A 12,498-nucleotide genomic window follows, 5' to 3' on the forward strand; every position below is an offset into this window, starting at 1 on the left:
CTTAAAAAAAAAGGCAATGAAATAGTCAGCCATCGCTGTGGTAATGCTATCTAACAATGCCGAAATGTTTGATGGCTTACAACAACAAACTTTTCGTTTTTTAACTCATGGTTCTGTCGGTCTGTGAGGGAGACTCCTTTCTGTGGATTGAATTCAGGTCTTTGTCATGAGTTGCATTTTGGTTCTCGGCTTCCTGGACCCTCATCTTATGACAGATGGCAGAAGCTCAAGAGACCAAGCCAAAAAACTCAAGACATTTAAAAGTCTTTGCCCAAGTTTTGTTTATTATTATTTCATTGACCAAAGCAAATTACATGGCTAAGCCCCAGATTATTTGGACAGGGGGGTATTTTGCTCCACTTACTCTAGTGAGAGGTAGAACAATAATCACATGATAAGGGGCCTAAATGTACAATTCTGTAATAGGGAGGGAGTAGAAAATTGGTAACAAGAATCTGATCTACAGCAGTCAGCTACAAATCTTACCATCCTAATACAGTTTTTTGTTTGTTTATTTATAGCAAGTGTTATTCAACATAAAAGTATTCAGTAATTGTGAGGCAAGCAATATTTGCATATTTGTTCCTTTTCTACTGTCATTACAGCTTATGAGTTTTTTATTTTTATTTTTAATTGAGGTATAGTTGACATGTGATAGTTATAGGTGTACAACATAGTGATTCAGTAATTATATACATTATGAAATGCTCACCACAGAAGTGTAGTTACCATGTGTCACTGTATAGACTTATTTTGGTATTATTGATCATATTCCCTATGCTGTACTTTTCATCCCCATGACTTTTTAATTTAATTTAATTTTGTTTTATTTTTTATTTATTTTTTAAGATTTATTTATTAGAGAGACAGTGCCTGCACATGCAGGGAAGAGAGGCAGAGAGGGAGGGTGTGGGACAGGGAGAAAGAATCTTGAGCAGACTCCATATTGAACACAGAGCCTTTCGTAGGGCTCGATCCCAAGACCTTGAGGTCATGACCTGAGCTGAAACCAAGGGTCAGATGCTTAACTGACTGAGCCACCCAGGTGCCCCATGACTTATTTGTAACTGGAAATTTGTACCTCATAAACTCCCTCTATCTTCTCTACCTGCCTCTCATCTGGCAAACACTAGTTCTCTATGAGTCTCTTTCTCTTTTCTTGTTGTTTGTTCGTTCATTGGCTTTTAGATTCCATATGTAAGTGAAATCACATGGTATTTGACTGACTTCATTTAGCATAATATCCTCTGAGTCCACCCATGGTGTCTCAAATGGCAAGGTCTCATTCTTTTTTTCTGGCTGAATAATATTCCATTGTGTATATAACTACATCTTCTTTATCCATTCGTCTACTGATGGACACTTAGGTTGCTTCCATATCTTGGCTATTGTAAATAATGCTGCAGTAAATATAGGGGTACATATACCTTTTTGAATTAGTATTTTCATTTCCAATGGGTAAATACCCAGAAGTGGAATACTAGACCTTATGGTACTTCTAGTTTTAATTTTTTGAGGAATCTCCATACTGTTTTCCACAGTGGCTGCACCAACTTCCATTTCCACCAGTAGTGCATCAGAGTTTTCTCTACATCCTTGCTAACACTTATTATTTCTTGTCTTTTTGATACTAGGCCTTCTGACTGGTGTGAGGTGGTATCTCTTTGTAGGTTTTGATTTACATTTCCTTGATGGTCAGTGATGTTGATCATCTTTTCATGTGTCTGTTGGCCAATCTGTATGTCTTATTTGGAAAAATGTGCTTTCAGGTACTTGCCTATATTTTACTGGATTAGTTTTTGTTTGTTTGTTTTAGTTTGTTTGAATTATATGAGTTCTTTTATATTTTGCTTATTAACCCCATATCAGATACATCACTTGCAAATATCCTCTTTCATCCAGTAGTTGCCTTTTCTTTTTCTATCTTTCTCCTCCTCCTCCTCCTTTTTTGCCTTTTCATTTTGTTGATGGTTTCCTTTGCTGTGTAAAAGCTTTTTAGTTTGATTTAATCCCAATTATTTATTTTTGTACTTGTTCCCCTTGAGGAGACATATCCAGAAAAATATTGCTAAGGTTGATGTACAAGAAACTACTGCGTATGTTTTCTTTTAGGAGTTTTATGGTTTCAGGTCTCACATTTAGGTCTTTAATCCATTTTGAGTTACTTTTCTCTTTCACTGCATATTGGCCTTCTTCATATGGGGAAAAACATGGCCACCAACAATTCCTAGTTTAATTCTTGAAAGTTTCTGCTGTAGGAGACAGCTGTCATGATGAAGTCTCTGGTCATCAGTCAAAAATCTTAGGAATTGGGTTAATTGGTCTACTTAGTTTGTATTAGGGTCCGTTTGGCCATGGTGTTGAGGTTTCTAAAAGCCATGAGTTTTGAACAGGGGGAAGGCATTCTCAGAAAAAAAAGTTTCGAGATTATTGCTAGACAAATAAAAATAGATACTCATTAAAGTACTGTGCATTACTAAGGCCCTTTTGTGCCCTTTTCAGGGGCAGGGACATACTTGCATACATCTATTCATGTTGGTGTGGCTCTTGCCTGAGAACTGGAATAGTGGATGGACTGTTTAGTAAATAGAGGCTCTGGTGATTTCTTTTTTTTTTCCCCCAAGACTGTCTTGTTTTCTCAAGGCACAGAAGAATTATAGTTGGTAAATGTTCCAAATTATTCCCGTCCCTTTTCTTCTTGTAAATTAAGAATATTTCCTGTTTCCACTGTTGTAATGGTCTACTATAGTCATCTGAATTCTCATGCCTTGCAGCCTGTCTTGTCCAATTTTGAGTCACACTCATATTTTCAGTGTTCTATTTTAGTTCAAGAGCCACTTGAAAATGAATAGGTGCAAACACATAATCTAAAAGCAAGAAGCTGGCTAACCACATTTGGCACAAAAAGAAATTGGACCATGTGCACCATGATTTTATACTTTTGAATGTGTTCAGTTATTTTGGGAAGAAGATAGCTTCCAGTTAGACTTTGCTCAATGTTGTTATACTGTTTCTAGTATATGTGAAAATTGTAGTTTTAGGCATCCAAGTGAGGTGTTAATTTAAGATATATTGCTCATTTGACAAAAATGATGTGGCATTAAAGAAAGAATTAAAAGCCATTTCACTTGGTAGAATTGGCAGAATTGCTATAGGTGTGGGGGATATGTATGTTTAAGTGGTTCAATTTAATAAAAAATACAGAGCTCCTTTGGGCTCAGAGAAGGGGAAAAGGGGATGAATAGAAAAAATATACATCACATTTTCTGTAGGACCAGTAAGTTTCCTGCCACTTATTCTCTATACCTTTAAAATGCCTAATGAATGAAAATGTGTATGCCTACACTATAGTTCCCAGTGTTTTTTTTTTTTTCTTTTTTTGTGCCTGAGGAGACATAAAAATTTTTTGTCAGACTTTATATTCTTACTTTTGGATTATAATAAGGATAGCCTTTTAACTAAATGCTTTTTTAAAAAAGATTTTATTTATTTATTTGAGAGAGAGAGTATGAGAGAGAAGAGATAACGAGCAGTGGGGAGAGGTAGAGGGAGAAGCAGACTCCTCGCTGAGCAGGAAGCCCGATGAGAGACTTGATCCCAGGACTCTGGGATGACCTGAACCAAAGATAGATGCTTAACCGACTGAGCCACCCAGGCACCCTAACTAAATGCTTTTAAAAGTTGTTTTGTTTTGTTCATTGCTCTTCACATGCTGAGTTGAAATGGATGTTGTTAGTCTTGAAGACACAGAACAGTGAGCTCCGTATTATTTAAAAGACCCCTGCAGGGCTGCCTGGGTGGCTTAGCTGATCAATTAAGCATCTGCCTTTGGCTCAGGTCACGAGCCCAGGATTTTAGGATCGAGCCTGAGTCTGCCTCCCTGCTCAGTGGGGAGTCTTCTTCCTCTCCCTCACCCCTCCTCCTGCTCACGTGCTCTCTCTGCCCTCCAGTTCCATTCCCATTGATGTAAATGGTAAGCATTCATTCTTTCTGATGGCTGAGTAATATTCCATTGTGTGTGTGTGTGTATATATGTATACATGCCACATCTTCTTTATCCATTCATCTATTGATGGACATCTAGGCTCTTTCTGCAGTTTGGCTGTTGTGGACATTGCTGCTATAAACACTGGGGCGCAGGTGGCCCTTTGGATCAATACATTTATATCTTTGGGGGCGCCTGGGTGGCACAGCGGTTAAGCGTCTGCCTTCAGCTCAGGGCGTGATCCCGGCGTTACAGGATCGAGCCCCACATCAGGCTCCTCCACTGTGAGCCTGCTTCTTCCTCTCCCACTCCCCCTGCTGTGTTCCCTCTCTCGCTGGCTGTCTCTCTTTCTGTCAAATAAATAAAATCTTAAAAAAAAAATACATTTATATCTTTGAGGTAAATACCCAGTAGTTCATTTGCTGGGTTGTAAGGTAGCTCTATTTTTAACTTTTTGAGGAATCTCCATAATGTTTTCCAGAGCGGCTGTACCAGCTTGCATTCCCACCAACAGTGTAAGAGGGTTCCCCTTTCTCTGCATCCTTGTTAACATTTGTTGTTTCCTGTCTTATTAATTTTAGTCCTCTGACTGGTATGAGGTGGTATCTCATTGTGGTTTTGATCTGTATTTCCCTCATGGCGAGTGATGTTGACCATTTTTCATGTGTCTGTTGGCCATTTGTATGTCTTCTTTGGAGAAATGTCTGTTAATGTTTTTTGCTCATTTCTTGACTGGATTATTTGTTTTTTGGGTGTTGAGTTTGGTGGGTTCTTTATAGATCTTGGACACTAGCCCTTTATCTGATGTCATTTGCAAATATCTTCTCCCATTCTGTAGGTTGCCTTCTAGTTTTCTTGACTGTTTCCTTTTCTGTGCAGAACCTTTTTATCTTGATGAAGTCCCAGTGGTTCATTTTTGCTTTTGTTTCCCTTGTCTTTGGAGATGTGTCTAGCAAGAAGTTGCTGTGGCCGAGGTCAGAGAGGTTGCTGCCTGTGTTCTTCTCTAGAATTTTGATGGATTCCTGTCTTACATTTAGATCTTTCATCCATTTTGAGTTTATCTTTGTGTATGGTGTAAGGGAGTGGTACAGTTTCGTTCTTCTGCATGTGGCTGTCCGATTTTCCTGACACCATTTGTTGAAGAGACTGTCCCTTTTCCATTGGATATTTTTTCCTGCTTTGTCAAGGATTAGTTGACCATAGGATTGAGGATCCATGTCTGGGTTCTCGATCCTGTTCCATTGATCTATTTGTCTGTTTTTGTACGAGTACCATACTGTTTTGATGATTACAGCTTTGTAATAGAGCTTGAAATCCGACATTGTGATGTCATCAGCTTTGGTTTTCTTTTTCAACATTCTTCTTGCTATTCGGGGCCTTTTCTGGTTCCATACAAATTTTAGGATTGTTTGTTCCCACTCTGTGAAGAATGTTGATGTTATTTTGACAGGGATTGCATTGATGTGTACATTGCTCTGGGTAGCATAGACATTTTAACAATACTTATTTTACCAATCCATGAACATGGAATATTTTTCCATTTCTTTGTGTCTTCCTCAATTTCTTTCATAAGTGCTGTGTAGTTTTAGGAGTACAGATCCTTTACATCTTTGGTTAGGTTTATTCCTAGGTATCTTATGGTTTTGGGTGCAATTGTAAATGGGATCAATTCCTTAATTTCTCTTACTTCTTTCTTATTGTTAGTGTATAGAAATGCAACTGATTTCTGTGCATTGATTTTATAGCCTGCAATGTTGCTGAATTCCTGTATGAGTTCTAGCAATTTTGGGGTTTTCACATAAAGTATCATGTCATCTGTGAAGGGTAAGAGTTTGACTTCTTCTTTGCCAATTTGAGTGCCTTTTATTTCTTTTTGTTGTCTTGAGTGCTGAGGCTAGGACTTCTAGTACCATGTTGAACAACAGTGGTGAGAGTGGGCATCCCTGCCATGTTCTTGATCTTAGGGGAAATCTCTCAGTTTTTCCCCACTGAGGATGATATTTGCTGTGGGCTTTTCGTAGATGGCTTTTATGATATTGAGATATGTTCCTTCTATCCCTGCACTGTGGAGAGTTTTTCTCAGGAAAGGATGCCGTATTTTGTCATATGCTTCCTGTTCATCAATTGAGACGATCATATAGTTCTTGTCCTTTTTTTTTTTTTTTTTTAATGTGATGTATCACATTGATTGATTTGTGAATGTTGCAGCCCAGGAATAAATACCACTTGGTTGTGGTGAATAATGTACTATTGAATCCTATTGGCTAGTATTTTGGTGAGACTTCTTTCATCCATGTTCATCAATATTGGTCTGTAATTTTCCTTTTTGGTGGGGTCTTTGGTTTTGGGATTAAGGTAATGCTGGCCTCATAGAATGAGTTTGGAAGTTTTCCTTCCATTTCATTTTTTTATTTTTATTTTAAGATTTTATTTATTTGAGAAAGAGAACGAGAGAGCATGAGTGGGGTGATGGGCAGAGGGAGAAGTAGACTCTCCGTTGAGCAGGGAGCCTGATGCAGGGCTCGATCCAGGAACTCCAGGATCATGGCCTGAGCCAAAGGCAGACACCTAACTGACTGAGCCACCCAGGCACCCCCATTTCAATTTTTTGAAACAGTTTCAGAAGAGTAGGTATTAGTTCTTCTTTAAATGTTTGGTAGAATTCCCTTGGAAAGCCATCTGGACCTGTACTCTTGTTTGTTGGGAGATTTTTGATTATTGCTTCAATTTTCTTGCTGGTTATGGGTCTGTTTAGGTTTTCTGTTTCTTCCTGTTTCAGTTTTGGTAGTTTATACATTTCTAGGAGTGCATCCATTTCTTCCAGATTGCCTAATTTGTTGGCTGTGTCCACAGGATTGGTAGTGTTGACCCATCTTTCATTTTTTTATTTTTAAGATTTTATTTATTTATTTGACAGAGAGACAGCCAGCAAGAGAGGGAACACAGCAGGGGAGTGGGAGAGGAAGAGGCCGGCTCCCAGCGGAGGAGCCCGATGTGGGACTCGATCTCGGAACGCCGGGATCACGCCCTGAGCCGAAGGCAGACGCTTAACGACTGCACTACCCAGGCGCCCCCATCTTTCATTTTTTATATTGGTACTTTGTTTCTTCTCTTTTTCTTGGTTAGCCTGGCTGGCAGTTTATCAGTTTTGTTGATCTTTCCTATGAACCATCTTTTGGTTTTGATTTTTTGATTTTTCTGTATTTTCCTGGTTCAATTTCATTGATTTCTGTTATATTTTTTAATATGTCTCGTCATTTGCTCTTCTTTTTCCAGTTTCCCAAGGTTCCTAAAGAAGCTTACAGGTATTTTAGATATTTTTTTCTTTTCTAGTATATGCATTCAGTGCAACAAGTTTTTCTCTAAGTACTGCTTTCACTGCATCCCGCAATTTTTAACAAGTTGTATTTTCATTTTTATTTAGTGTAAATATTTTAAAATTTCTCTTGAGTCATCTTCTTTGATTAGTGGTTACTTAGAAGTGCATTGTTTAATTTCCAAAACTTGGAAATTCTCCAGCTCTCTTTGTTACTGATTTTTAGTTTAATTCCATATGGTTGAGAACATATTTACATGATTTTTATTTTTTCACACTTGTCAAGGTGTGTTTTATGGCCCAGAATGTGGTCTTCTTTGGTAAATGTTCCCTGTGAGCTTGAGAAGAATACATTTCTTCTCAAGAATACAATGTATTCTTTTGTTGTTAGGTGGAATGTTTTATAAATGTCAGTTAGATCAAGTTGACTGCTGGTGCTATGCAGATCATTTATATCCTTACTAATATTCTGCCTGCTTGATCTGTCAGTCTCACAGAGGAGTGTTGGAATCTCCAACCATAATATGGCATTGTCTATTTCTCCTTTTAGTTTTTTTTAAATTTAATTTAATTTAATTTTAAGTAATCTCTACGGCCAACATGGGGCTCAAACTCAAAACCCCAAGATCAGGAGTAACATGCTCTACCAACTGAGCCAACCAGGCACCCCTCTCTTGTTAGTTTTATCAGTTTTTGCCTTATGTATATTGACTCTGTTAGGTGCTTGCTTGTTTGGGAATTGACCCCTTTATCATTATATAATACTCCTCTTTATCTCCGATCATCTTCCTAGTTCTGAAGTCTGCTTTTTCTTTAAAGTCAGTATAGCTATTTCAACTTTCTTTTTTTTTTTTGAATGTTAGAAATTTATCATTATTATTAAGTCAATTTAATATATACAACATTTCAAGTTACCCTTCTTTAACCCACTCTCCCATCCCACACCCAAATTCCACACTTAGCATCCAGCAGTTTGTCAAAATTACCATTTAAATGTTCCTACCAGTTTATGGCTCCAGAAGCTTCTGCTTCAGGTAAAGAGATATGACTTGCTCTCTCTCTCTCCGGATTACCTGTCTCTCCGGATTTTGGGATCGCAGTTTGTTATATGAACTCAGTTCTCTGATGGATCCAAGAAAAGCTGCTGATACTTAGTTTGTCCAGGCTTTTCTTGTTGTAAGGAAGAGAGTGATGACTTGCAAGCTTTTTAGCTGAAACCAGAAGTTGGGATTATTTGTCTTTTTATTACTGAGTTGTAAGAGTTCCTCATACAATCTGGATACAAGATCTTTTCAGATATATGATTTGTAAGTATTTTCTCATCCTGTGGTTATATTTTTACTTTCTTCATGGTATCATTTTTAGCATAAACATTTTCAATTTCAGTGTAGTCCGTTTACCTATTTTTTTCTTTTGCCACTGATTTTGGTGTCATTTCAGGAATCATTACTTAACCCAAGGACATGAAAATTTAATCCTGTTTTCTTCTAAGAGTTTTATAGTTTCAGCTCTTATGTTTAGGTCTGTGGTCCATTTTGAATTAAGTTCTGTGTATGGTGTGAGGTAAGGATTCAACTCCATTCTTTTGCATGTAAGTATCTAATTGTCCTATCACCATTTGTTGCTTTCTCCATTTAAATACTACCTGGGGATGCCTGATTGGCTCAGTAGATTAAGTGTCTCCCGTAGGCTCAGGTCATGATCCCAGCATCCTGGGATCGAGTTCTGCATCAGGCTCCTTGCTCAGTGGGGAACCTGCTTCTCCCACTGCCTGCTGCTTCTCCTGCTTGTGCGTGTGCTCGCTCTCTGTCTGACAAATAAATAAAAATCTTTAAAAAAAGACATACTATTACCTGCCTGTTGAAATATTTTAAAGTGTTGGCTTTGTATTCCCAGATTTTTGTGTTTGTGTGCAAATTTAATAAGCATTTGCATTGAAGTTCAAAAAAATGTTCAACCCAATAAGATAGCTTTAGGCAAACTTCTGAAAGTATCCGTAAGGCCCTTAGAGGCAGGGTTGGATGCTAGTAATGAGAGCTGTCTTAATTCTGAATAGAATGAGAAATTCTGGGCTGTTTTGAAGAGGTCACAAAATTACATTTGGTAAACTGATAGTTTTTTTTGTTAGCCTGGCGAAATATCTAACATTCTCTTGGGCTAAAGAAAATCTCTTAAAAATGGACATCTTGTTTGAATTGAGCAGATATTAGCATTCATTAACATGCTGATTTAGAGTTAAGGGCCAGGTTAACTGTTTATCACTGATCTAAGAAAAATGTCTTGGGGGAAGACAAACATTTGATGGAGGGAGGAGAGGTGTAGAGAAGGTTTTGTGTGCATAGTAACAGATACCAACCCTTGTTGTCTAGGAATAGGTGAGGAAGCTTCAAGAGATGGTATAATATAGTAGCTCAGAGCATGGACTTTGAAGTCAGAATACCTGGTTTGAATCCTGGTTCTACAATTGTTATTTGTGAGAACTTTATTTAGCCTGATTGGTGCTTTTAACAGCAGTTTGTTCAACACATTTATTGAATATCTACTCGGTACTGGGTATACTACACTAGGCACTTGATATACCCAGATAAACAAAAGAGTTGGAATTAGGGTGGGGTTTATTTAGATAGCCTTGAGCATCAGGGGTGGCCTCAGGGAAGCCTGCTGTTCTCACCCATGCTTACTATGACCTAACTATCAAGGCCTCCTTTCTCATAAGCCTTTTCTAATATCTGGGCTTTTTGTATTTGCTGTTTCTTCTACTTGAAGTTTTTTTTTCTCCCCTAGTTCTTTCTAGGGCTCACTCGTTCTTATTAAGCCCAAATGTCAATGGGGTCCATATTGCCTCTCATCTTCTCATTACGTTTTATAGCATATGTTCCATTATGGGATCCTGATTTTTTTTTTCTTTTCCTTTCTGTTATTTCTCTCTTCCCTAAGAATGTTAGCTCTAGGAAGACTGGGACTGCATTGGTTTCACTTATCATTAGTCTCCAGTTCCCATTGTAGTTTCTAGCACATAGTAGAGACTCATTAAATATTTGTTGGCTGGATGAATGAAAGCTGATACCTGTAGGAGTCAGCTATATGAAGCTATAAGACCCTCAAGTGGGGAAGAACTTTCTGTAGTTAAAGAGCTGCAGGGGTAAAATGACAGAGGCAAAGGTGTGTTGGGCTTTGTAGTTCGGATTTTATTTGAATTTTACTGAAAAGATTTTAGAGTGGAGTTTTAATGTAATATAATTTGTTTCCCAAAAGATTTCTTTGGCAGGTCTGTGAAGAGTAGGTTTAGGGGAGGAGAGGACTGGAGGTAGGAGATGGGTTTGGAGACTCTTTTAGTAGATGGATGAGAACATTGCCTAGATTAGGTTGGCAAAAATGGCCATGAAGAAATGGGATAGATACGGGATTTATTTTGGATGTGGGGCTAACATGACTTTGCTGATGCGAGGAATGAAGTAGAGATGAATTAAGAATGATAAGCAGATTTCTTGTTTGAGCAACTTGGTAGAAAGTGGTGTTATTTACTGAAAAGGCAAATCTGAATGAGGGACAAGTTTAGAGGAGGAATTAAGAATTCCATTTGGGTCACATTTAAGATACTGATAAGAATTGAGAGGACATTTGGGTTGGGATAGAAATTTGGGAGATTGCTAGAAAATAGATAGTATTTAAATACATGGCAATGAGAGATATTACTTAGAAAAAGGCTCAGGAGTTGAATTTGGGGAATTTCCAACATTTAGATGTTGAGTCTAGGAGTGTCTGCTTGGGCTTGAAGGATTGGCCACAGAAGGAACACCTGGACTGTGTAGCGTCTTGGTAATCAAGGGTTCATGGGACAGCCTGGAAGGGTAGAGACATGGCCTTTGATACATATTGCATTTTTCAGAAACATTACCTGCAAGATAAAAAACATTTAGAGGACTTGAAGGATTTAAAATTTAAAAGGAAGGATATCACACGTCTAACAGAATTAAATAATGACTAGCTAATTATGCTATCCTAGAACAAATAATTATTCTTTGTTTTGATATTGGAAATTCTGAGTTTTGATAAAGAGGGAAGTAATTAATTTTTAAAAGTGTAATTGAAGCTGAGAGTGAAGCTTTCTTTTGGCGAAGAGTAATGGTGTTAGTGTCACCTAAAGGCAAAATGAGATATTGCAGCCATATTTATATGAGGCAAAGAAGAGTAACCTAATTGGAATGAGAAAAAGAACAATTCTGTGGGTAATTTTAAGGCACAGATCAGCAGACTTAAAGTCCTGTCTTATTTAGCCCCAGTTCACTTGTCTTACCCCTCTATCACGTTACCCTTTTGGTCACTGAGCAGATTGTTCAATATATGGTTCTTTTTGTCTTTTACATTTCAGCTCAAATATTTCCCTGAGTCCTTTCCTACAGCCTTACTAAAAGTTGTCCCTATGGTTTTTATAGCTATTCTTTGTCACAGTAACCTGTCTTATCTTCTTCATAGCCTTTAGAGTGATTTAGAATTGCCTTATTTGCTTACTTGCTTCTTTTCTTACTAGATGTACATTCCAGCAGAGTAGGCACCTTGTCTGCCTTATTTACTCATAGAACCCCAGTCCTGAGTACTGTGTCTGTTATGTTGTACCCAGGTTCAGTTAAAATTAGTTGTGTGAGTATTTGAACTTCTGGAAGTGATATAGACAACGTTGAGTTTCTGTGGTGTACAAATCGATCCAGAAAACAGAATTACACTGTATCTGGTTACTAAAACATTGTTTGCCACATGAATGAGACGTGAAAGTCTTGGCCTTTTCCCCCTCCTTGTGCTGATAAGTGATAATGTGTGTGGAAAAGAAGATACATGGCTCAGGGTGTTGAATTCCTTATTAATCAGTCAACTTCAGTGACACAGATGAGATATTTTAAGGTACAATACTTGGTCTTGAGGAGATAAGTTTTTGGAAACATTTGGATTTAATTATAAAGTAATCTCAGTGAATATTTGTGTGTGTGAATTTAGTTTCTATTATCATACTTCTATTTATTAAAAAAGAACAAAAGTAATATTTCTAGGAGGAATACAAAGTCAAACAGTAGTAAATCTACTTAGTTGTGATGTGGGAGGGTTTGTATTGTTTTTCAGGGAACAATATGGTTCTTTTAGTCAGGAAACTCAGGGTGAAGAGAGTACATTTCCATTATGTGGCCCAGTCCAAGAAGGTAGC

At 37.7% G+C, this 12,498-nt stretch overlaps 1 protein-coding gene across 1 annotated transcript in view; it reads left to right on the forward strand.

Moving 5' to 3' along the window:
* RABGAP1L (RAB GTPase activating protein 1 like) overlaps positions 1 to 12,498 on the forward strand; it is a 713,371-nt gene that overhangs the window by 54,307 nt on the left and 646,566 nt on the right. The window lies entirely within an intron of this gene.

Source organism: Ursus maritimus, unplaced genomic scaffold, assembly GCF_017311325.1.
Source record: "Ursus maritimus isolate PB19 unplaced genomic scaffold, ASM1731132v1 scaffold_2, whole genome shotgun sequence".
Taxonomy (NCBI): Eukaryota; Metazoa; Chordata; class Mammalia; order Carnivora; family Ursidae; genus Ursus; species Ursus maritimus.